At 38.7% G+C, this 24,600-nt stretch overlaps 1 long non-coding RNA gene across 6 annotated transcripts in view; it reads left to right on the top strand.

The window, feature by feature from the left end:
* The window catches only part of LOC106018109 (uncharacterized), a 74,484-nt gene extending 50,346 nt beyond the window's left edge, over positions 1–24,138 (top strand). For 5 of the 6 annotated variants that reach the window (XR_005268077.2, XR_005268076.2, XR_011811281.1 and 2 more), the window contains 2 exons: positions 3,605–3,730; positions 12,502–13,055. This is a non-coding gene — a long non-coding RNA (uncharacterized lncRNA). Of the gene's footprint in view, positions 1–3,604; positions 3,731–12,501; positions 13,056–23,246 lie in introns of those variants that run through there. The other variant, XR_002403671.4, reaches the window with a different exon arrangement.
* Positions 24,139–24,600: the final 462 nt, after the last annotated feature.

Raw genomic sequence — 24,600 nt, 5'->3', positions numbered from 1 at the left:
AAAGAGCATCATTTGTAGTTCATTGGTGACCATGGAACAGTAAGCAAGGGACTTATGAAAGAGCTTGTAACTGGCTTCAGCCAGCATTTCAGTGAGGTGTATTATGCCATAATTTTAGAGATGGGAAACCAGAAGATATGACAGAGAAGATGTCAGAAGCATCTTGGGGAGTTAAGAATATGAATTCATTGGACTTACTGAATTTTCCATTGGGGAAATTTGTGCTTTTCCATTTGGAAAAGAGATTTTCCTCAAGTATCATAATGAGCCACTGGAAAAAGCTAGGACTAAAAGATTTTCAAGCTTCACAGGAGAAGTGCTGATGGTGAAGCTTACATAGCTACTGCAAGCACCATGGGGCTTGTCACCACTCAGGATGCGCCTCAGGAACTTGTGCATGCCAGTTTATGAAACATATAACACTTCGTATTCTTGTAACGTCCACTGAGTTTATCCTAGAACTCATCACATGTTTGAAACTAATATGTATTTGCATACTTCTTTATTGAGAAGCTCTAAGAAAGATGTCTAGCTATTATTAAAAACTATGCTTGTTTAGAGTACGTAAAAGTAAGGCCATTTTAATTCTTTTTTTTTTTTTTTTTTTTTTTCTCTTTTAAATACTCTTAGTGATTAATGAAACCCAGATTGACTAATCACCCCCCAGACTTTAAAGCAAAAATATCCTATGTGGATTAATAGCCACCTATGAGATTTTTCTGACATACTGGAAATTTCTGCAGGAAAGCCAGGGGCTCACAGAAGGATGTCGGGATTAAAAAGGAAACTGTTCTATGATTATATGGACTCTTCTCAATCTTGCACCTTCCGTGGCTTGTTCTACTTCATTCTTATCCCATGTTCCACAAGCACTTGTGCATGAGAGTTATCAGATTACTGCTTAATGACAAACATGGCCCAGAAGTTTTTTTTCTCAGTCTATGGTATTTGTTTAAACAGCCCCATGGTGATAGGATTATAGAATATCCCAAGTTAGAAGGGACCTACAAGGATCATCGAGTCCAACTCCTAAGAGGATATTTAAATCCTCTTTGCCTATCAATATTATTACATTTACAAATAAAAGTTGAACACTTTGTGGGTAATATGGCGTAGGACTCTGTTGTGCAGGTTCCCAAGATGGTTTCTGTACCTGATGCATAAAGACCTGCTCAGCTGCTTTAGGTTTGTAAAAGAATCTCTGCTTCATTTACACTGTAGCTTTGTAGGAAACCACAGAGTACTTTCCCATCCTCAGCAAAGCTGGTTTGTGACTAAGATTATGAAATATGAAAAGCTTATTGATAGAAGTTAAGAAATAAATAAAAATAAGAGCAGTGAAGGCAAAAAGCAAGACTTGCAAAATGTTGTTGCCACATGCTAAGCTTTGTAGGAGGTATCTGAGTGGATTAAGACACTTATAATTGCTTGATACTGGAAATCTCCATCTCAGGTTAAAAAAAAAGAAAAGAAGATTTGGAAATTTTTATAACATTGAATTTCTCTATTAATTAGGACATGAGCCATGTAGTCCAGTAGTTAAAGCCAACGGCTTGGCAATAAGAAGACCGTGGTGTTCTAATTATGCTGTTTGGATAATTTTCCATTGTCTTTGTTATTTGTTTATTTTGTTCACATGTGTATGGTGCATGCTTTAAAACGTGAAAAGCAAATTTAAAAGTTTGATCTACCTAAAATTTGCCATACCAACTCTAGGTGGAGAGAGCTTATTTAAATTTTATTCTTCTAATTTTTCATTCTCCCTTTTTTCCTCACCTGTTCAGGTGTTCCAATAATAGTGCAGATTTGGAGATCTCTGTTCTTAATGTACTAAACAGAGCTGATCTCCCTCTCTGTGAAGGAACAAATGCTTTTGGCTCTCGTGGTGCTATATTTCACAGAATCACACAGAATCACGGAATTGTAGGGGCTGGAAGGGACCTTGAAAGATCATGTCCAACCCCCCTGCCAAAGCAGGTTCCTTACAGCAGGCTACCCAGGCAGGTGTCCAGACGGGCCTTGAATATCTCCAGAGAAGGAGACTCCACAGCCTCCCTGGGCAGCCTGTTTCAGCACTCTGTCACCCTCATCATGAAGAAGTTCTTTCACATGTTGGTGCGGAACTTCCTGTGCTCAATTTTGTGGCCATTACCCCTTGTCCTGTCCCCACAAACCACTGAAAAGATGTTGGCCAAATCTCTCTGTCCCCCACACCTCAGGTATTTGTACACATTGATGAGATCCCCTGTCAGTCTTCTTTTCTCCAGGCTGAACAGACCCAGGTCTCTCAGCCTTTCCTCATAGGAAAGATGCTCCAGGCCCTATATTATCTTTGTGGCCCTCTGCTGGACTCTTTCCAGGAGATCCCTGTCTTTCTTGTACCGGGGAGCCCAGAACTGGACACAGTACTCCAGGTGAGGCCTGACCAGGGCAGAGTAGAGGGGGTGGATCACCTCCCTTGACCTGCTGGCCACACTCCTTTTAATGCACGCCAGGATCCCATTGGCCCTCTTTTGCCACGAGGGCACACTGCTGGCTCATGGTCAACCTGTCATCCACCAGGACCCCCAGGTCCTTCTCCTCAGAGCTCCTCTCCAGCAGGTTGTCCCCCAGCCTCTACTGATATGTGTGGTTGTTCCTTCCCAGGTGCAGGACTCAACACTTGCTCTTATTAAATCTCATTTGGTTTCTTCCTGCCCATCTCTCCAGCCTGTCCAGGTCTTGCTGAATGGCAGCACAGCCTTCTGGCATGTCAGCCACTCCTCCCAGCTTTGTGTCATTGGCGCACTTGCTGAGGGCAGACACTATTCCTTCATCAAGGTCATCGATGAAGATGCTGAACAAGACTGGACCCAGGACTGACCCCTGGGGAACACTGCTAGTCACAGGTCTCCAGCTGGACTCTGCACCACCGATCACCACCCTCTGAGTTCGGACAGTCAGCCAGTTCTCAACCCACCTTGCTGTCCACTCCTCTATCCCACACTTTCTCAGCTTTGCTATCAGGATGTCATGGGAGACAGTATCAAAAGCCTTGATAAAGTCCAGGTAGATGCCATCCACTGCTCTCCCCTCATCTACCCAGCTGGTGATGCCATCATAGAAGGCAATGAGGTTGGTCGAGCACGACTTCCCCTTGGTGAATCCATGCTGACTACTCCTCATAACCTTCTTCTCTTCCAATTGCTTGGAGATGGCATGTAGAACAAGCTGTTCCAACACCTTTCCAGGGGCAGAGGTGAGACTGACTGGCCTTGTAGTTTATTTCCCAATGGCCTGTTGCTAACAGGGTTCTTAGAGTCGTAGCCCCAAGAACATCACCTTATTGTTGCATCTTCTTCTTAGGATAAAATGTAGTTTACTCTGCTGTCTTTCTACTGAGAGATAAATTGACATTAGAAAGCACAGAGTTACACTAGTATTATCCCAGTCACTGTGGTCTTGAACCTTGCTTGATTTCTGCACTTGAACTTTTCATTCTTCATCAAGAAAAGGTAGTATTGGGGAAAGGGACTTGTCTTTTAACTGTTTTGAGAGAACATACTATTTGTGCAGACCCTTTATAGAAATTGAAATTAATAATCACTTCTGCTCTGGTTCACAGGAAAGGACTTTGAATTCAGTGGCACTTGAGTTTGCTTGTTTGGGGTGTTTTCACTGAATACAGCAGGAAGCGCAAACCAACAGTAGCTAGAATAAGAGATGGAATCGACCAAAGTCATTTAGAAGTGTAAGTACTATGCTTGACATCACTAATTGTGTAACAACATTAATTATTCTTATAATCAAATAATACAGGTCAAATAATAGGTCAGAGAACTGATATGTCCATAGATATTCTGTACAGTGTGCCATAGTTAGCTGGCTCCAAGAACACACAGTACTGTTCCAATTAATTGAGGGAATAGTTTGATACTTCACAGGTTGGAACAGCCAGATCATTCTAAAGCAGTGATTATCTTCACTGCTACAAAGTGTGTTTAATTTCAAACTTAATTGTATCCACATTTCCGTTTCTAATTAATCCAGATATAGAAATGCTACAGTAACCGAACAGCGTGTTCTTTGAGGAAATATAAGATGGCACACTCCTACAGCACCAAAGTAATCCGATTAAAGAGATGTTTGTGTAACACAGGTCTTTAAAAGTTAACTAATTTATCATATGCTTACTATTCTTGTGATACTCTTTAATTCTAAAGATGGGATGAGAAATGTTCATCTTGCTGATTTTGTTTTTGAATTTCCACTGTCTCTAATTTGTCATGGAATTTTCAAAGGTGATTGAAAAGGTAGTCAGCTGCTTGGTAGCTTACATTTTTGAAAAAGGCAAGAATCCAATTTTCAGTATGAAATTTCCACCACTGGTGTCTTCATGAGAGATTAAATGCACTAATCTTATAGTTAACAAGGTGTGCCTCTGCAGTCTATAGCATGCATTTCTAAGAGGGTTCCTGCAGATGGCCAATATTCACAAAAAAGTCAGAACGGTCTGTAAGAGACTAGGGACAAGGTTTTTTTACCCATGATTTTGCGCATACTGAGCTGAAGGACTTCACATGCTCCGAGGTAATGCATAGGTTTCCATGTGTCTGAACTGCACTGAAAAAAAAACCACAGGATTTATGGGAGTGCTGTCTGTGATGATTGCTGTCAACAGGGTGTTGCTGTATTTGTTACCAATGTTACCTTGGAAAATTCAAAACCTGGCAGAAATGTGCAGTTTGAAATAGATCTGATATTTCTTTGTATCTAAAAGAAAGCCTTTTGTAACAAGCAAGCTGAGTTATTGTGTCACCCCACCACCTCTCCCCCATCTGGAAAAGCTGCATGCGCTGTCATTCTCATGGACAGTATTGTGATCGGTGCTTTGGGGGTTGATTTGGAAGTTCTGGCAATAAAGGCCCACCAGTGTTTGCTCAGGGGAGAGAAGTGGCAAAAACTGTAATGCTGACACTTCCTGTTAGTAATGCTAGTATGAAGTAAACCACGGTTAGATCATTAATAGGGGATTGAGCTTGGAGTCGAGTCTCATGGGTGGAACCTGTGTGATTTGAGGAGACTTTGTTCATAAACTCTCAAAGGGATCCTCAGTTACCACTTGATACAAACCTAACAAACAGATTTTTATTGCCCCGCCCCTTCTCAGCAGAAAAGAGCTTGTGTATTCCCTTCCCAGCTGAAAATCTCAGTCCTGATGACATCCAGATAGTGGGAGGAGGGGAAAAAAAAGTCAGAAATGGCTAGAGAGATTGGATGATGGACTGAAAGATCTGGAGACAGAACTATGACAGAAGAACTGATAAATGCAGTGAGGGATTTAATTTCATTTCATCCAATAAAACACCTTTTAGGGGAAAAAAGGCGCTTTAGTACTTATTGAAATTACTGACATTGAAATTCTATGTCTGAAAAGCGTTTTGAGTTTTAGAGAAACCTGACATTTTCCTTTCAACGTGTAAACCAAACAACAAGCTGTTTAATAAGAAGAGAGCACCACCTTGTGTTAGAGTCTCTATGCCTTGTAACACCCTGTGTGAACGTTTACCCGTAGAGTTCAATCAAAGAACAAATATTTACTTTTCTTATATAGCGTTCTTGTGCTTGTGCAGTAGAAAGCCGAGAGAGACAAAAGATGCAAGTGCAGAGGTTAAGAGCTGGATACCTGGACTGAGCTTCAGAATTCACACATCAGTGCATACACTGACAAAGTTTGGGTTGCTTTGTGAATTCAGATTCTTATACAAAGTTCAGATTTCTGGGATCTGATACTGTTCAGAAGAGCTTATTCATTAAGTAAAATTAAAGTATATGCAGTACGCACTTCGAAACGTAATTGAAGGTATGCACATCTCTGGTAAGCAGTAATGAGGCTGATGACTCTACTAAGAGACTGTTGTTTGCTGCATGTACTGAATAATATCTCCCATGGTGCAAATGTGTTGCCATGTCTTCACTAAATCAGACATTTAAGAAAGTATCTCAAATCTATCCATTATTATTAGGACGAATAACTCTTCAGATCAACAAATACTCATTTGAGAATTTTTTTTTTAAATATATATATTTCTACTGATTTTTTTTTCTTTTCCGTGTACTTCATTACCTTATAGTTCAGGCGGTGTATTCTGGGAGGGCGTACGTCATAGACTGTAATTAATCTTTACTATGATTTTTTGCTTATTAAAAGTAAAACTTTAAAATATTTAAATGTACGGACTCTCACAAGGGTAGGATAAAGCTCATACGTTCTTGCCCATAATGCATTAAAAAAAAAAAAAAGAAAAGAAAACCTTTAAATGTGTCAGTACACCAGAGTTCTTTACTGAAGTATACAATCTTCTTTGGTGACCTTAAGAAAAATGGATTCAAAAGCAAAACAGCTAGGAATTGTATTTTCAGCATCTTTTAAAAATGGAAATTTCAGATGTATTTTGTTTGCTTAGATTGCAGGGGAAATAAAACCTGTTTTAATAGCTCTAACTTGTTTGTTATCAGTATTGCAATAAACAAAAATACTTAATCTTTACTGATACAGGAATAGTAGATATATTGCACATTATTTCAGTCTTTAGAGAACAAGCCAGGGAAGCATTCCCAGCAATATTGTGTTAAGACATTACAGTGATGTACACATAACCTAGGAGAAATGTGTTGCTTGACCATGGATGTATTTCATTGTCCACATTCAGTTAATCAGTTTAAATATGGGTGATGTTTCTTGCATTGCTCTTTAAGCTCCACTGCCCCGATCCTTTGCTTGTGAAGGAGACAGGGAAGAGTCGAGGATCTCAACTATTTTCTTTTATACAAACCTAAGTTGATCATGTTTCATTTGCTGTAAAGTAGAATATTTTCACAGGCAAGTTATATCAGGGCTGTCATCTTTTTAAGATGATGCACATTTCAGCAGATTCATTTGCAGTTTTCTAAAGAAGACTTAATCTATAACTCGCATTTTGCATGGGTAATCTTTGCTTCTTGTAAAGTCCTTTTATAGATGGACCAGTGTTCTGATTAGGAGTTTTCTGAAAGGAACTTAGCTCTTCCAGCATGGAAATGAACCTGGAGAGAAATATCACCATATGATGGAGCCAGTGGAATATAAAGAATAAATCTCTGCATGTCTAAGTTGGTGTGTGAATGTCTGACTCTAAACTGAATTGGATTGTATGAGGGGAAGCAGAAAAACAAGGCAAAATCAGTCTCTGAAGTAAAAAGACTGAAAGAAGTGAAGAGGAATTTAATGTATTTGGATTAAACATATTTCATAATGAATGAAAAAAATAGATGTAGCATGAATGAAAAACAAAAATCTACTTCCATGAATTATGCTAGAGATTGCAATATTTAAGCTCTAACATACTTTTCAAATAATTGAAAACAGTGGGTAAGTTTCAGAATTAATTACGTGATCTCAGAGAAAGAGACATGATATTTATCATGGTCCCAGCAGTGAATACTGCATGCATACAGAGTCTGGGTCTGTATATAGTTATGAAACTCTTGCTTTGAGTATTTGCCCTGAACCATATAAACTAACCACAGTGGTTGTCAGGCTACATGTGTGTTCCCTGCTGTTCCCAGAATCCCAGCATGTGTTCCCAACATGTGTTTCCAGAATATCCCAGCTGTATACTATCAGTTCTGCTCTGAATCCTTTGTAATACATCAGATAAAGCCTGTTTTCCCACCATGGAGGCACGATAGATTGATGCTTTTGGCGAAAGGAGACAGAGATGCTGCAGGTTTGGCTGAGCATTCATAGTCAGTTGGAATGCCTGACTTTGTTATCATGGCTGCATCTTTAGAAGTGCAGGAAATTCAACTATTTTGTACAGCACAATATCTTGGACAAGTACGTTTGAATTTCCTGTGCAAAGATGTCATAGATGCCTATTTTCAGAGAAGTAATTGAAGCAGGTAGATAATGGCTTAGTAAGATTGTTTTAGATCAAAAAATTGTGAAGAGCTTAGCTGTAAGAAAACATTTCCATTCTCATATTTTAGAATCATTACAGATCAAAATTAGTTGGTTCCCATTACAAAAACATTCTCATTTTGCTTGTTTGCTCTAGTAATAAAGTACCTCTAGTGCTCTAGAGTTTGCTATGGCTGATAGAAAAAGATGAGAAAATATAAAAATAATCTTGAAATAAAGGGGATTTTTCTTACTTTCATGAACTGTTTACAGCTGTACACAGTAAGGGTTCAAAGAAGAGGAGAATAAAAATCCTACCATAATTATGTAATGTTCAGATGTTTATTAGGGTAATTTGAATACATTAGCTGAGACAGTATCCTGTTGGTAGGGAAACTAGAAGAGATAGATATAAAAGCTAATTCAATATATTAGCTTTGAAAGCTGTAAGAGGCCACTGTACAAGTGTGTATAGTTAAAAAAAAAAAAAAAAAAAAAAAACAAAAAAAAAAACAAAAAAAAAACAAGAAACAAACAAAAAACCATAAAAAAATAGTCCTTTGAACTTAAAAGTTAAAAACAAAAACCAGACAACTATACATGCATTGAAATCAAGATACTGTTTCTCTCAAGATGGCAATATAAATTACAGTGTTCTCCTATATGTCCTGATGTATCTAACCTGCAGTTCAGTATGAGAAATATGAATGGCATGTTTGGAGGTGAATTTTTCATATTAGATCTGTTTGGATAATTGTTGAGAAGAAAAGTTTTGTCATTAGCTAAAGCTATCTCAGACTTCCTTTGGAAGAGGTGACTCAGGTCTAGGACAGCCTGAGTCCAAAGTACTGTGCAGCAAAGTGGCTGTGGTCTTTCCTTGGCGTGCAGGAGATGTAGATTTATTTTTTGTTTTCAGTGAGTGTGTGGTCTTCCAGCCTCTCTAGGGAATATCCTCTCTTACTTTTTCTCTTCTTGTCGTCCCCACCTGCTTTGCGTGGAGAAAACTTTTTTTTTTTTTTTTTTTAAATAAAAATTGAAATTTAAGGAGGGAAAAATCCACTTCTCATGCAACTCTGCACAGGATATCTTCCACTACTCAACTTTGTCACAGATAAACCAAGAATGGAAGCAACGAGTAATGTCTTCCTTGTATGGGATTGTCTTGTCTCCTATTTCTTGCAAAGACATGCAAAACAGCACAGGAAACATGGAGCTTATTCCCAGTGGTAATTGCTGTCTTTTTACAGTTGTCCCAGCATGTGTTCATGATATAGCACAGTTAGGGAGATATCTGGAATTGCTGGGATTTATTTCTGATCAAAGCTGCATGCAGAGCTTAGTGAGCAAAGATGAGAAACATTACATTGTCTGGTGAACAATAGCATGCTTGGAAAAGTATCCCTTGGGAAAACTTGCACCAATGGAGCACGTTGCCCAGGCTGCTGCTCCACCCTGGAGCGTTCGCCACGTGGAGATGTGAGGCTGGCTCTCTCTGCTAAACCACTCTGTGCAGGGAAGAGCTGCTTATGGCATCCCCAGGCTGCATTTACCTCGCAGGGCATGGAAGACCTTGGTCATGTTCTCCTCAGGTTCTTAGATATCACCCTTTGGCTGCACACCTTGGCAGGGAAGCAGGTGTCCTGCTCCTTGGTGTCAGGCTGGGGCTGGTCAAGTTGGCTATGATTGCACCACAGTTTTCTTCATCAGGAAAGCAGTTTAATTTTGTGCTCCCTATGCTCTCTGCTGCAGTCACTGTCGTGGGACTAATCTCACCTCTCCTGGCACTCAGAGGATGCATGAAAGATGACATTGAGCAGCAGGGATTTGGTCCCAAAGATTATCCATTCCAGGGGTTTTGTCCAACTGGCTCCTTCCTGGAAAGATAGCCTTCACTGTTTTAGCAGTACATATTTTCTTTAATGTTGTTGGCAGGTTCTCTCTGTTCCACAACCTGTTCTCTCTGTCTTTACCTTCCAGCCCTGGATGCATCTGGTCCTGTATTGGTTCATAGAGAGCAGGAGTAAACAGCACAAGCAATATTTCATTATGGAAGTGGTGAGGGTTCATTTTTGATACATATACCATAGCCTTCAGAGGAACAAACCTTGTTTGGATATGGAAAAAGTCAGTGTTACTCTGCACTGCAACAGCTCAATATACAAACGGTTTATTAATGCTGTTTAGTGTTCACAGTCCTTCCTGCATTTTAGCCTCTTGTCCTGCTGTGCCCAAGACTGTCAACAGTTAAACAACTCAGTGACCACCAACTTCCTTGCCTTTGTCAAAATTTGAGAGGTTCCCTTTTAAAAATGTATGTTTAACTGTTTACTTGCCTGGAAGGTGTAGGCTAAATCCTTAATTTCCTATTGTTCCTGATCCCATTTTTGATTCACAATTTCGTTTTGATGAATGTGCTTTTAGTCACTGTCTTACTTCATGGGCTAGATAATTTTTTTTTTGTGTATGATTTCAAGAGACACACAAGAAACAATAATTTGGAAATTCATTACAATGCCAGGGTTTATATGCTCTCATTAAGCATTAATTGGTAGTTGATGGCTATTGCTATTTTTAACACCATTAGTTCATAGCAATGTAATTAGTGATGCTAAGTACAGGATCCACATTAATAGCATTACTAATTGTAAATCTGGAGATAGAAACACAAGATGACTGGTTAATTTCTAGGCAATATCTCATGATAATTGGCTACAGGACATTTGTGCTGAAGTAGAAAGGTAAATAATTTAAAATCTTTTCTTGTAGTTTATGCTGTACTTTGCAACAGTAATATAGTCTGTTGCCAATGTTTTAGTTGTATGAAATGCCATTAGCATCTCACAGCTTCTGCGGTTATTAATTTCCATGCTTCTGAATGCTTCCACATAAACTAGCAACCGTGAATTTAAAAAAAAAAAAAAAAAGCAAAAAAAAAGCAATAAACCAACAAGTTCAAGGACGTTTTACAAAGCAGTGTCGAATAGGTAGAGAAGAGAGGAAATACAATTTAGGCATTTAATTATATAACACTTACGTGGCAGATGCATACTGAGGCATTATTATTTTTTTTTTTTTCATGAGATTTATATTAGCCAGCAAAAAATTAGTTCTCTGTTTATTAATAACACAGTAAATGCAGTATTTAAATTCTACTGAGCTGGGTTTTAAACCATTTTTGCTTTAGAAACTGTCATAGGTCTTTAGATGTAAAAGTTCTTGTGTACAGATGTCCAAGTGCTTCTCAACACCTCTGTACAGGCTTTTATAGAGCCTATGTACCCAGTGTAACTGAGTACCTCCTAAATATTAAAAGAAAAGTAACAAATCAGCATGATCTTTTCGGCTCCCAGCAAGTAGGAGTACATGTCTTGACTAGATTCTGAGTTATATAAATAGTATAAGAACTGATATTAGAGAGGGAATGGATGTGTATGAAAGTGAGGCTGAAAAAATTAATGCTGCATCTTTACAGCCTTACTGAGACCTCATTGATTTCCATGGAAACCTTATCATTGACTTCAGTGGGTCTCTTTAGTCTGATGCTAGAAAGAGTGTTTGACTGATAGTGAGGTGCATACTCTGGTCTCAGTGCCATTGCGCTCACCAACGTTGCCTGCTGGTCAGTGATGCTTTACTTTCAGGGGATTTTAACTGCTTCATGATTGAGACAGGCTTTAATTTGGAGCCATTTTCTGTGGTTAGGTAATACTGATACATGCTTCCCCAACCAGAGCATGTAAGATGGTGCTAACACTTCAAATACAGATCTGCTGTAGATAAACCAATAAATCAGTAATATATAGTAAAAGCTAAACTATCAAGTTCTGTGCCTGCAATTTTTTCCCAGGATTATCTTCACCCATTCCCTGACAGCATAGTTGGAAGCCTATAAGCAATACAGAAAGATAGGTGTCCCCACTGGAAAGTATTTCCCAAGATCCCCTAAACTGATTTTTTTTTTTTTTTTTTTTTTTTTTCCCTGAGAATAGGAGAAACATTCTGTGTTTCTGTCTTTGTTGCATACCTCTCCCCAAGCTGTTTTGTCTCACCTGATTTGATGACTTCCAAGATGAAGTTCTGAGGAGAGAAGCCTTAGTGTGATTTCGTAAGAGAATTCCCATCTCTGGTCATCACATGATTTATTTGCTTTTTCATAGCAACATTATTTCATGGAGATAAACTTTTGAAAGCAAGAACAGTGAAGTAAAGATGTTTTTGTAAACAATAGAGACAATAAAATATTTCATTAGAATTTCTGTCAGGGATGTGAACAGTGTAGAAACTATGAAAATTGCAGTTGCTCTTTCTGTCATTTTTCTTACTTAAGCAAGGACATCGTGTGTGTGTGTGTGTGTTTTCCCAATCTGTTTACCAGACTGTTACTGATGTCACATACAAGGAGTATGGACATAAATTGTCTTATTTACATATTGCTTGTTTCTAAAATCTGCATGTGACAGCATACTCACAACAAGAAAGCTCTTTGTTTCCTCAATGAGACTGTTCCACACTTGTGTACTGAGAACACCTATTTTCTCTATTCTTGTACCTAAATAGATTGTTCTATTTTTTTCTTTCAGATTGCAAAGCCTATAGTTACTGGAAGGAGAGATGGATTCTGTTATTATAATAAAAGGATTGTTGACTACATTTTCATTATGATGATGGCATTCCCAGATGACTTCTGTATATAGACTGAGTTAGCAAACAGTAGCTTTTTCCTTGTAAAATGATGACTTGGGTCTGTATACACTGAGTGTAGGAGGAAGCTCGGTGCTATTGCTACAGTGCTTAATAAGAGTCTTAACTTGTCCATTCCTTCAGCTAGGTACTGCTTGTGAGCTAGGAATGCACCATTCCCTTGCCCCATTGTGGATGCTGGCAGGTCTTGTGTCTGATGAGCTCTGTATCCTCTATAAGACCGTTGTGAACTCAGCTGCAAACAGACATCTCAAATTAGACTTGTCGCATTTCTAACATATGTAGATGACAACATATGTAATTGATTTAGCATTGTATAATGTATAATACATGTATAATACATGTATAATATGTTTTGTGTATGTTTACTTTAGGATATCTTTATTTCTGCAGGGTTTCATATCTCAAAATTTTCTCAAAACAGCCATTTAAATATTTCTGTGCTACTTTCCTCTTTTTCATTTACTAATGAATATATAATAAACTTATATTTAAACTGACTGTTTTTGAGTATAGGCTTTATATATGCATTTAATCACTGTCTGTAGTAGGTAATTTTCCTTAATCAAACTTGAATGATTAGACTACCCTTTGCTTTATAGGGGCTGGGAATAACTAAAACCTCTTTAAACCAAAGACTAATTTGTTCTTGAGATTTTATAAATGGGGGGGAATAAAAGTTGATACGAATCACTCCTGTTTTTACTTCTAGTTATACCGATGGATTGCTAAGCCAGCTTGAATTCTAGACCTAAAAACCTGTCAAAAGTTTAATGAATTTAACCTTTTTTGGTTTGTTGAGGCAGGTGAGGAAATTAGATGATTAGAGATGGATCAGTGGGGAAATTAGAATATTTTTATTTTCACAGGAAAGTCTGCAACTTTTGAATTCTGATTTTTTGTGTGTGTCATTTAAACTTCCTTCATTTGAACGAAGCAAATGTCTTACATCATTTCTTGGTGACCCAAAATCAGTGTGTTAAATTGCATAGTGTGTAGTGGAGTAGTAGTGTTGACAGGCAAAATGTCATTTGGAAAAAACAAACAAAAAACCCCACAACTATTCAGTAAGATAGTGTCAACATGAACTATTTGCACTGTTGATGGAGCAGCTTGTTTGCTCTATAACACTAGAGATGCCTTCCTTAGGAAGGCTTTCACATTAGGTTTCCACAGGGAAAAATGTTCTGTTGGAACTGAGTCCTTGTAGAGAGCTGAGGCCTGTAAGGGCCCAAGGATGCACAAACGGAAAATAAACTACATGTATGACAGAACAGAAGTGGTCAGATGTGGCTACATTGTTTGGAGGGCAAAGCGAGGTGGGTGCAGAGGGTTTGAACATGGTAACCTTGATGTGCAAGAAGGCAAACCCACAGCAAGGCCTTAACTACCTCACGGCTTTTGTGTGGGTCCCTTGCCTGTAAACACGTCTGGTTTGGTGGGGTGTGTGCACAGAAAGCTTTGTGTCTGTTATTTAGGACCTTCTGTGTATAAAGCACTATGAGGAAACTTTGTGGGCTTCATACTGGGCAGTCAAGCAATTGAAACAGGGCATGACACAGCAGGCATGCCTGTGGCCTGGACAGAGCTCTGTGGGGCAGCATCTTCCCACTGAGGGAGTGTTGCTTTGGGTGAGCACATTTGTGTTGTTTCCACACAGCACTGACATACTGGAACTGCGATTTCTGGAGACAGACAGGTAGGCTGCAGTACGTGCACTTCACGTTCATCTACAGTGATCAGGGACAGTTTTTCACTCAGCAGTTTCTTTCTTTGGATTTCAATTTCAGTGTATTGCCCTTTCCTGGTTATAGAGATGAGGACAAAGGGGCTTGCAAGGGGTTTGGTTATGCTATAGCTTGTGACTGGCAAGAGCTAGGTTTGGTTCCTTGCAGTGTCCTCTCCAGCCCCAATTTCCTAGAAAATTGCAGCTGTGGTCCTGGAGAATGTTCCAAGCAAAACTAGGGTGCGATGAATCTGCAGGTGTGCAGGATTTAGGCAGTTACATTGATCCGTGACCAGGCTTCCTCAATACTGTGAAGGTACAAATAGCAATTGACTGATTTAAGGTTATGGCTCTCAGCTGTTACTATACTGAGACAAGTTCCCATCCTAAAAGGAACCAGCTGGTCTATAGAGTTTTCTGGTTTTCTTGATACTTGTCGTCTGATCATGGTTTTTCAAGTAATTACTATGAGATTTTGAATTATTCAAACTTTCTGTCTGATTCATAAATGATTTTCATTACTGATACTTATGAAGTTTTTTTTTTGCATTTCCTGATTATGAAAGACAAAACTATAAAGGTTTCTTTTCATTAATTAATACATTTTTGGGCTATGAATGCATTTTCAGGCTAACATCCTAACAAGTGCATATGATTGTTTTGTGATGTTTGTGTATTCTAAGCAGTTGTATAGCTGTATATTCTAAGCTATGTATTCTATTTATTCTAAAATAAATACTTAAGTAGGAATGACAACACTCTATCAGTGTTCCACAGTTTCTGCCCTTTTCTAGTATAGTAACTTCAGGTCTCATAACAAAGATGCCAGCCTGATCCACACTGAAGCAGAGTTTACTGTGAACCACTGCAGAAACCTGAAGTGAAAACTAGTCCTTTGAGGAAGTCTGGTTAGGTTTAAAAACAAACAAACAAAACAACCCTAACATACAGCTATTTTTATTTATTTATTTATATATTTATTTATTTATAAGTATGGTGCTTTGTAAAGTGTATCAGACTAGATGCTGATAAACTGCCTTAACAGGAGTGAATTTGAGTTGAACAATACATGTACAGTTGTTATTGCCATCTAGTGTTTTCATACCTTTATGGCATTGAATGCTCTCAGAGAATAGAAACTGTCTTGCAGCTTCCATCTGCCCTTGTTCCTATTTAAACTATGTTGGTGAAACACTTACCTTTGATTGGAAAAGTTTGTTCAAACTGAACATTGCTAGCTTTCTCTTAGCTCTCTCTAGTCAGTATGAGACTTGTGGTGGAACAGTAAATTTCAGACTGAAAGTTGTAAGCAGTGTGTATATACATACCGTAATTCAAGATAATGTGGCTGAGTACATGTGGCTTAACTTGGCAGGCAGCTAAGCACCACACAGCTGTTTGCTCTTCCCCTTCCCCATGGGGTGGGGGAGAATTTAAAAGAAAAATATGAGAACATGGGTTCAGATAAAACCAGTTTAATAGAAAAAAAAAAAAAGGGAAGAAAAAAAAAAAAGAAAAAATGAAGCAAGAGATGCACAGTGCAATTGTTCACCACCAGCTGACTGATGCCCAGCCAGTCCCTGAGCAATGGCAAATGGCAGCCCCCCAGGCAACCTCCCTTGTCTTTATTGCTGAGCATGACACCACATGGTATGGGACATCCCTTTGGCCTGCTGGGGTCAGCTGTCCTGGCTGTGTACCCTCCCAGCTTCTTGTGCAGCCCCAGCCTCCTCGCTGGTATGGCAGTACATGAAGCCAAAAGTCCTAGGCTCTGTGTAAGCACTGCTCTGCAGCAACTAAAACATCAGTATGTTATTGACATTACTCTAATCCTAAATCCAAACCAGCTACACAGCACCATACCAGCTACAGTAAAGAAAATTAATATTATCCCAACCAAAACAGGGACAGTATATACCCTGGGACAGTACCTGAATGATAGATGAATAAATTCCGTGTTTGAGAATTTTGTCTGAAAATATCTTATGGAGGATATACATCTGAAGTGCTTGTACTTATCAAAGTAAATAATCCATGAATTACATGTATTTAGTGAATTCTCCTAAGAGTCCCCAAGAGCGCTCAGCTGTTAAATCAATTTTGAAAAGTCCTCTGGGACTAACTAGTGAAGTTTTTGGTTTATAGGAAAGAACTTAAGTAAGTTAATGAAGTGCACTTTTTTAGTCCCCGGTTTTAGGAAGTATGCTTGTGTATAAACATACATGTTTTAATTTTACTGTTGTAAGAGATATTAGTTATATCTCAATGGCATTTATCTGTCCCAGTGAAGACTTGAGCTTTGTAGTTCAGGGTGTAAGATAGAAGTGCAGTCTGAGCTGTCACGAGTCTCTTCTAGGGCAGCAGGGGGAAAGAAATGAACAAAATTCCCTATTAGTGATGTGGAACTGGGATAGAAAGAGTTGCAGTGGCTGTTCTTAGGACAAAGGAATCTTATATTTAAACTAGGAATCCAAACTAATCTTCTGGATCCAAGCTCTAAGCCAAGTCCGTAAGTCTGTATAGGCCCTTCCTAAATATCGTGTCAGATTCAAAGCTTTAACTATCATACCGATTTTAATACTGACTCAAGGATGTTTTAATGAATCGTATATTTACGGACAAACTGAACTTGGGAATTCTGGGCATAGTGTTATGTTTTAAATTATTCATAGTTCTCAAAGCCTGTTTTGAAACCCTGCCCTCTGGTGTAGGAGGACCTCCGGTCAGGAGCTCTACCTGACCAGCTGTTAATGAGACATGCGGTACCACAAGATGTATAAAGAGTTATGGTTAATTGTATGCTAAAAATGGCCATAAGGGAAGTAGCTTCTGTGGCACTTCTATAGCACTAGGGTGCTACTTTGAGATCTCAAGTACCTCCTCGTATAAATCTCTTTCAGTTTGTCTTACTGTATTTTATCAAGGACCAAATTTAGAGAAGATCTTAGCTCTCTTTTTGGTGTCCTGGAAATTCCTGTAGAGAAAAAAGCCTTATATCATAGTCTGATGGAAGAAACATCTCTTCCTACGTTGATGCTTGCTGCAGTCTGTACAATGCTTGTTTCAATTGTATGGGCATATATTTTCATGACTCCCATCAATGAATTTCATATCACAGATGCATTGGAATGCCATACAGAAAACATAGACCTGCACAGTGTAGCTGTAAATATTTCACAGTATGAATGGGATGGATGGCCACCACATATCCCATCTACCCTTGCCAGGGCAGCTGGGTTTTGCAGCCTGTGAGTAGGCCTGTAGAGAGGCTCAGCTTCCCTGAAGGAATCAACAAATATGTGAGGGTGGGAGGCACATCAACTTTAGCCCAGTCCCCAGCCTGGTGAGCTTAGGTAGTGTCATTATAGCTTGTGGTTCCTTCTTGGCCCTACATTGCTATGACTGTGGGCTTCAGTTTTGTTGACTGTTGCACAAACCTGTGCCACCAAGAGCTATGCTGTGATGATGTTAGTATAAGAAAGCTTAACGCCATCATAGTTTCTGACAGCATCGTGTCCTGCTAAAAGTGACTAGTTGTGTGATCCCAAGAACGGGCTATAATTGAAAGTCATCCGGGGAGCATCTAAAAATCCTTGTGCTGTGCTGCAGGTTAAGCTTCAACTTCTCTGTAGCTTATAAACCGCTCTTAAGAACACTAAGAAATTTTCACCCAGAGGAGGATTACAGGATTGTTCAGTGCTCAGAAAGGCTTTTGGCTTATGTTGATTTATTACAGCTACTCCTCCATTATTATTATTTTTTTTTTTCTATAAGCTTAAGTGTAGGAATTTAACAGAAATGGGTTATCCCTTTTTGCCACACCTTGTGAAATAGGCACATTTCTTGTGCTTTGTGGTATAGGTTGATGGAATTACCATCTTAGAAATGATAAGCTCTTGAAACATCTCAATCAATGAGAGGCTTCTATAGGCCTTCTGCACAAGGAAAAACATGTTACTACAAATAATGAACCTGGCTTCCCAGCACTGCTTTTATGTAGGCAATATTAACTAAACTGAGACAGAAGTTATTTGATTTCTGTCCTTTTCCAAATTTCTGTGCAAACTTCCCAAGCTCAAAACATTGACATTGTTTTCTCTTTTTGGGTGCTATATTAGCAAAAATAAAACCAAAATGAGAAATATCACTATACAGTGATATTTTTTTTTACAAGTTTTATTTTTTTCTACAGTGTTTTTTTTGTTTTTTTTTTTTTTTCCCAGCAATAAAAAACATTAGCATTAGATAAATAAGAAGCATTATCTTGAGGATTCTTCTTCATCACAAAGCTAGTTCTGTAGTTCTCAGTAGTTTCTATTGCTGTTGAGTTTAGAAAGAGTTAAGGGTTTTTAAGACACTCCAAAGTTAATAGAAGAGTTAAGAGAACAAATTACTTTAGAGGTAAATTTGTGCTTGCCAACTGAACATCATATTCCTGTTTGTGCTGCATAAAGTACTTGGCTTTGAAGATCCCCCACTACCCCCCCTTTTTTTTTGGTAAAATCAGGTGCGCAGGTGTATAAGTATCTCTCAGATTAGAAACTGGCTTAAAAAAATAATTCTAGATTTTTAACCCATTGTTCCTATGTAGTAACTACTTGTCAGGTGAATAACAATTTACCAGTTCCATGTATGTTAGCTTGCACACATTTTGTTAACATATGAATAATTTCCTTCATGTATACACCGGTGTCTTCTGTTTTCCTGCAGCAGGTACTTTCTTTGGCTGATGTACTTGGAAGCAATCCTTATCCTCATTCATTTTAATCGAGAGTAATAAATTTAGAGCTTTTATATGCACAGGTCGGCTTGGTTCCATTTCTAACTTTCCTCACCTTTGCTAGGAGTGCAGCCTGCTCAGGGCTGCATTGGAAGAGGTTCAGGAGATAGGGCAGCGTTCTTAGAGAGGACAGTATCTCGTGAGGAGCAGCCATCCGTTTATAGACACGCTGATATTTCCACAGAGCTAAGATTTTGGTAGGCAGATTCTCCCTTCCCACTACTACCACTGAGAAACTGCTAATCAGGAAATAAGCTGCTTCCCTTCCCTGATTCGCACAAGATAGCAAGCAGTGCCCACGATTGTTTCAAGTTGTTTTGAATTCAGTGAGGGGGTATGAAAGCACTGCTGTGTTTCTGGCATTTAGGGAAAGTTTTCCAGGAGAAAATCTTGCCTTTCTGCTGGTTGTGTCCTTTAAAGTGAAGATTATTGGCATAAAATAGAACCATTATGCTGTAGTTTCCTTACGGATATGGAAACGCTGAAGTTGTTTCTAAGGCTCTAGAAAATAAGAAATTTGAGTGAATATAAGGGAATTTTCCTGTTCCTCTCCAGTTTTTTATGGGAACTCTAAAATGAACACCAAAAATTAGATGTTTAGTCATTTCATTTTTATAGAAACTTCTCAGTTTAATGTGCTCCTGCTATGGTAGAAGTCCCACAGACAATTTTATATTCACTTGTCATGTGGCCAGTTTAGTGCAGGGCTAAACTGGCAAGCACCAGCAAAAGCATGCTTGCAAGGCTCTGCCAAGTAGTACCTGCTGGAACAGGCTTTGTGAAGAGCAACAAGGAAATTGCTCCTTTTTGGTACCGTTTGAGTGTAAACCCATCAGTAAAATCACTGACACCAGCTAAAGTGATCCATGCAGCTGTGAGGATTTAACCTGACTGAAAGTTAATTTGTTTCAGAGTCATGCAGAAGTAAGTATATGACCTGACCGACAGTCCCTTCTTCTTTAGAAGGTTTCCTCTTGATGTGTGACCTGGCAAGGGTGGCATGGGGACAGGGTTAGTCACAGTGCCTGCTTAGAGCAGGGCTGTCCTCTCTAGCTGGGAGCTAGCAGATTCTGAACCTGGCAGTGAAGCACAAGGAAGAGATCAAATGTAAAGCCTCTCTTCTTCGGTGCCATGGATTTTCAGACGTACGTGTGGCATGGAGCATGCTTGCAGGGCAAATGGCTATGCTTATTCCCACGTCAGCAAAGGGGTTGCTTGGATTAGGGACAAACAGGTTAGTCTTCCAAAGAGAAATATTGTGCTGTGCCTAATCCCAGGTGTTTGGGAATGATTCTTCTCCTGTGTTCCTGCATCGCATCTCTGGTGGTGATCTGGGCTACATGCCACAGACAGAACTGCGTCATGGTGAGACAAACTAGGATACAGCCTCCCCTCTTAGATTGGGATTAGTGCTTCCATGCTATCATTAGTAACAACTTGTTTTGTCAGTAAAGGTATCAGATATGACTCAGAATACATAGAAGAAGCAGCTTTCTTGAGTAAGAAGGTATTATTTTTCAAGAGTCACTCTTCTGACAGCACTTAAATGCTGGGTGTTGAAGTCCAACAGCTGTGATAAGGCTGAATTGTTTATTCAGTCCCAGAAACAGCATTGTCAAACTATTTATCATTATCCTACAATAATAACATAGACAGTTCTTCGTGAGTCTTCATTAAATACTCCTACTGTTATTATTACTGTTATTAAACTCACATGTGGTTACCTCATCCGTAGGGCCACTCGCACAGAAAGGTTGCTGGCACTGCCTCTTTAAATTCCTAGATTGTGTGCAAGGCAGAAGAAGAGACTTTGCTTACATCCTGGAACATGTTCTGTGTGCTGCTGCTTTTCATACTTGAATTCGCAGTTAGTGGTAAGGTTGATTCATCTCCTTTGCCTCTGTGAGGGAGCAGGGAGTGATGCTTTGTTGCTGAAACACAATGCCTCCCACACTTACTCTTGGGCTCCTGCCACTTAAGCACACACCCCTTGCTCCTGGCTCTGCTTTAAGGTACAATCTATCTCCAGATTAGTAGGGGGAAAAAAATGAGATGAGGAAAGTACTGTCAAGCCTCTTGGAAACTAGTTAAACACTTAGAGGGGTATATTTAAAATAAAGCTTTCTGCAATCACCAAAGTACAGCTTTTATCATGTGTTCCTGGTCTGAGACTTCCTTTCCTCTTGATGGCCATTTAGCTTTTTCTGAGGAAGCTGTCTAGTATGAATTTCCCTCCTGTAAGTCAGTGCTTATTAACTCCTCAGCTGTGCTTTTCTTTGATTTTGTTTACCCTGGCAAAGCCTACTGGCTTTTGTACATAGCTGCCATTCACTTGGTTCAGGTTTGGCAAATGCATGTGCACAGTGCTACATGCAATGTACAAATACATTCTTCAAAGAAGATGTCAAAACAAGTTTCAGCTCATTTTCAGCAGTGTCTAATTATAGATACATAATTAATTCATCTGACATTTATCTTTCTTAACACAAAAGACCATACTTACAAATAAAAGCTATGTAATAGCTTGAGCCTTAGTCTACGAGAAATAAGGATATAGTTTAGAAAGACCTGTATTCTGAAGAAATAAATATTTCTTGGTAAATAAAATATAGGCTTTTCCTCTGGTTGCTTACAACTGAGAAATGTTATGCTTTGATCTCTAAAATGTAACTATTGGTATTCAGTAAATGAAAGTAAGTGGCAAATCTGTAGAAAGGATAGAAATTCCATTAATCCTTAGAAAGTCATCCTTAGAAAGCATCTAGGTACTGTGGCTACATAGTTTTAGATAAAGAGATATTTATTCTTTTTCTTAACTTATTTCCTCAGTGTATTTGATGCTAAATGTAGACACTGGAAGTCTTTTTGTTGATGTTGAATAGTACCTATTTATATGTTCCTTTAATACTTTACCAAATCATAGCAATATATTAATAACCGAGTGACTGAGCACAGATTTCTCCAAAATGGTTTACTTGCCTAAAAGAGTTGCTCTTTGCCCAAAAGAGTTGTTATAGTTGTTATATTGCATACCAGTATGTTTCAGCTACTTCAGGAAGTGAGCACTACTTATCATCCCTTACCTCTCACAATGTAAAATTATTTCAGTTAGGACACTGGCACTTCTGTGAGTCTTTAAATTATATTTTGGCAATATCAATTTGGCTTTCTTCCCTGGAAAATGAACTGTAAGTGAACCATGGTCAGCATTTTGCATTACAGTGATACCTGGTCTTTAAAGACATGAAGAGAGAGAGATGTTTTGTGGCTTACAAAAAGGATGAGCTGGTATTTCTCTGGAACTTTATATTTTGAATCTTTTTTTTTTATTATTATTATTATTTTTATTTATAAACTGGCATACATGAAGTGGCAATAACACAACATCTGCATTTTTAATTTTATGAAGAAGTAAAGGGGAGCTTGGATTTAATAATGTTGGCAATTCATTTTGCTTAGGCTTTGAAATTGATACTTCAGTGGATGAGAGTGGGAAGGGAAGTAAGTTCAAGTTTTTTTCGCTGCTGTTATCTAGGCTGAGGAACTTTCTCTGACCAAAAAGATCTCAGCTTATGATAGAGTGGATATATTTTAACACTTTACAAAACTTTTATTTCCTCTCCCTCCAACTCTCCTTCTTTATTTCCTCTCCTTCTCCATATTATTCATCCAATGTAACTTTTTTTGCAATTGCATGAAAGTTCAAGGCTTGTTATTCCAAACTTGCTTAATTTGAATTAATGATTAAATTGTTTTTCATATCCAAACAAACAAAAAAATTAAGCATATTATCTTCTTGCATGCTGGAATAATAATATACCTCTGGGCAAGCTTTAGAAACTTCAGTTTTATAAATCTGTGACTCAGATTCTAATCTGCAGCCTGAAGTTACTGACATTTGAATCCAGTTATATAAAAATGATGTTGGGGCAGGATTTTGAGGGAGGTTTTTCTGTGTGAGTGGAGGAAAGAGTAAGCCAGGATCCAGAAGAGAATGCCTCTGTTCTGTGTAGTGTGTATGGTGATGGGATGCTTACATGAGGTACTACTTGCTAAAGTGAGGCAGAAACTTTTCCAGCTAATTTTTTTTTTTTTTTTTTTTCCTGTGTGTATTACAGGTATTTGGGCCTGAATGTGTTTGAACAAAACCTGTTATACTGCAGAGATATGGAGAAGCCCTGAGCATGCTCTGGGGGCCCATTTGCAAACATGTTGAAAGTCTTTGCCCTGAAGACCTTGCCCTTTGAGCAATTATAACAGGCAACAGGAAGAAAAAAGCAAACCAGGGTTGAAACATCTTGCATGATTCTAAGTACATCTTGGTACTCTTAGCCCAGTTCTTCTGAACTGCTGCCTAGGGAGAAGGCTCCAGACTTCTCTTTGTGCCCTGACTTCTCCTCTTTCGCTCAGGTTTTAGTGTCCTATTTCTTCAGCTGCTCCTACAAATGGAGCCCAAAGCAAGAGCTACAGCATGAAAGAATGTATGTTTGGCAGTCTGGAAAGGCCTCTGCAAAAGTAAACCAAAGAAAAATTTTCAGCTTGTACAGTCTGAGTCTGTAAGTCATCAGGAATAATGGGCACAAATGCTGTTCCCAATGTCTCCTCTTTGTAAGTTGTGCTCCAGCCTTGGTTTTAAGATTTGTCATGTTTTCCCTTTGTTTTCATCCCATAGCACAACACCTGATATAAAGCCATGCCCTAGTTTCCATTAAGAATTTCTATCCAGAAACAAATCTGTTCTGTTTATGTTCAGCTGTACACATTTGGTATGGCTTGATTGGTTTGCATGTGCAGATTTTCCAGCTTCCTACAAACTGGCACTTTAGGTTTTGCTTAGTCTTTATCTATCGTTCTTTTCAATTATAGGTGGCTCACTCTTTCTTTTTGATTCTGGATGAAGGCTTAGTTAAATGCCTATTTAAGAACTGATGAGTAATTTAGAGGATTTAGGGGAATGTTCTGTGTTATTATATGCAAATACATGCCATGCATGGCTCCCTATGTCATTAACCTGGCAGTCATTTCATGCATGACTCCCCATCTTATTAAGCTAACAGTATGGAATATTTGATTTACTAACCTGCTATGAACTGCTTGGTGTGGTAATATAGGAATATAACTTTTAAGTTTATTTGGAATAACTATCTTTGAAACAGATTCTGGAAAACAATAACATTATTTTGGCAACTGTGCTCAGTTTCTAAGGTCTATTTTAGTAAGCTTCATAGAATTGTTGGAGAAATACCTGTGATTTGAAAGAACTCTACAAAGACTGAAAATGCAAGTCACTAAATTAATGAAAGCCCTTCAGAATTCGCCAGGCATTGTAAGACCACATCAGTCGCATATGTGTAAATGTTCGGTGTGCAGAGCTTCGGGGATTTACCTTAAAGGCATGTGCAGTTTGGAATCAAAACTCTTCTACAGGATTTTGAAACTCTGCTTATATCCAAGATCTTTTCCCTTCCTGGG

This window comes from Anas platyrhynchos, chromosome 9 (genome assembly GCF_047663525.1).
Source record: "Anas platyrhynchos isolate ZD024472 breed Pekin duck chromosome 9, IASCAAS_PekinDuck_T2T, whole genome shotgun sequence".
In the NCBI taxonomy this organism is placed as follows: Eukaryota; Metazoa; Chordata; class Aves; order Anseriformes; family Anatidae; genus Anas; species Anas platyrhynchos.
The sequence above is the reverse complement of the archived record's forward strand: the minus strand, read 5'-3'. Positions and strand labels throughout refer to the sequence as shown.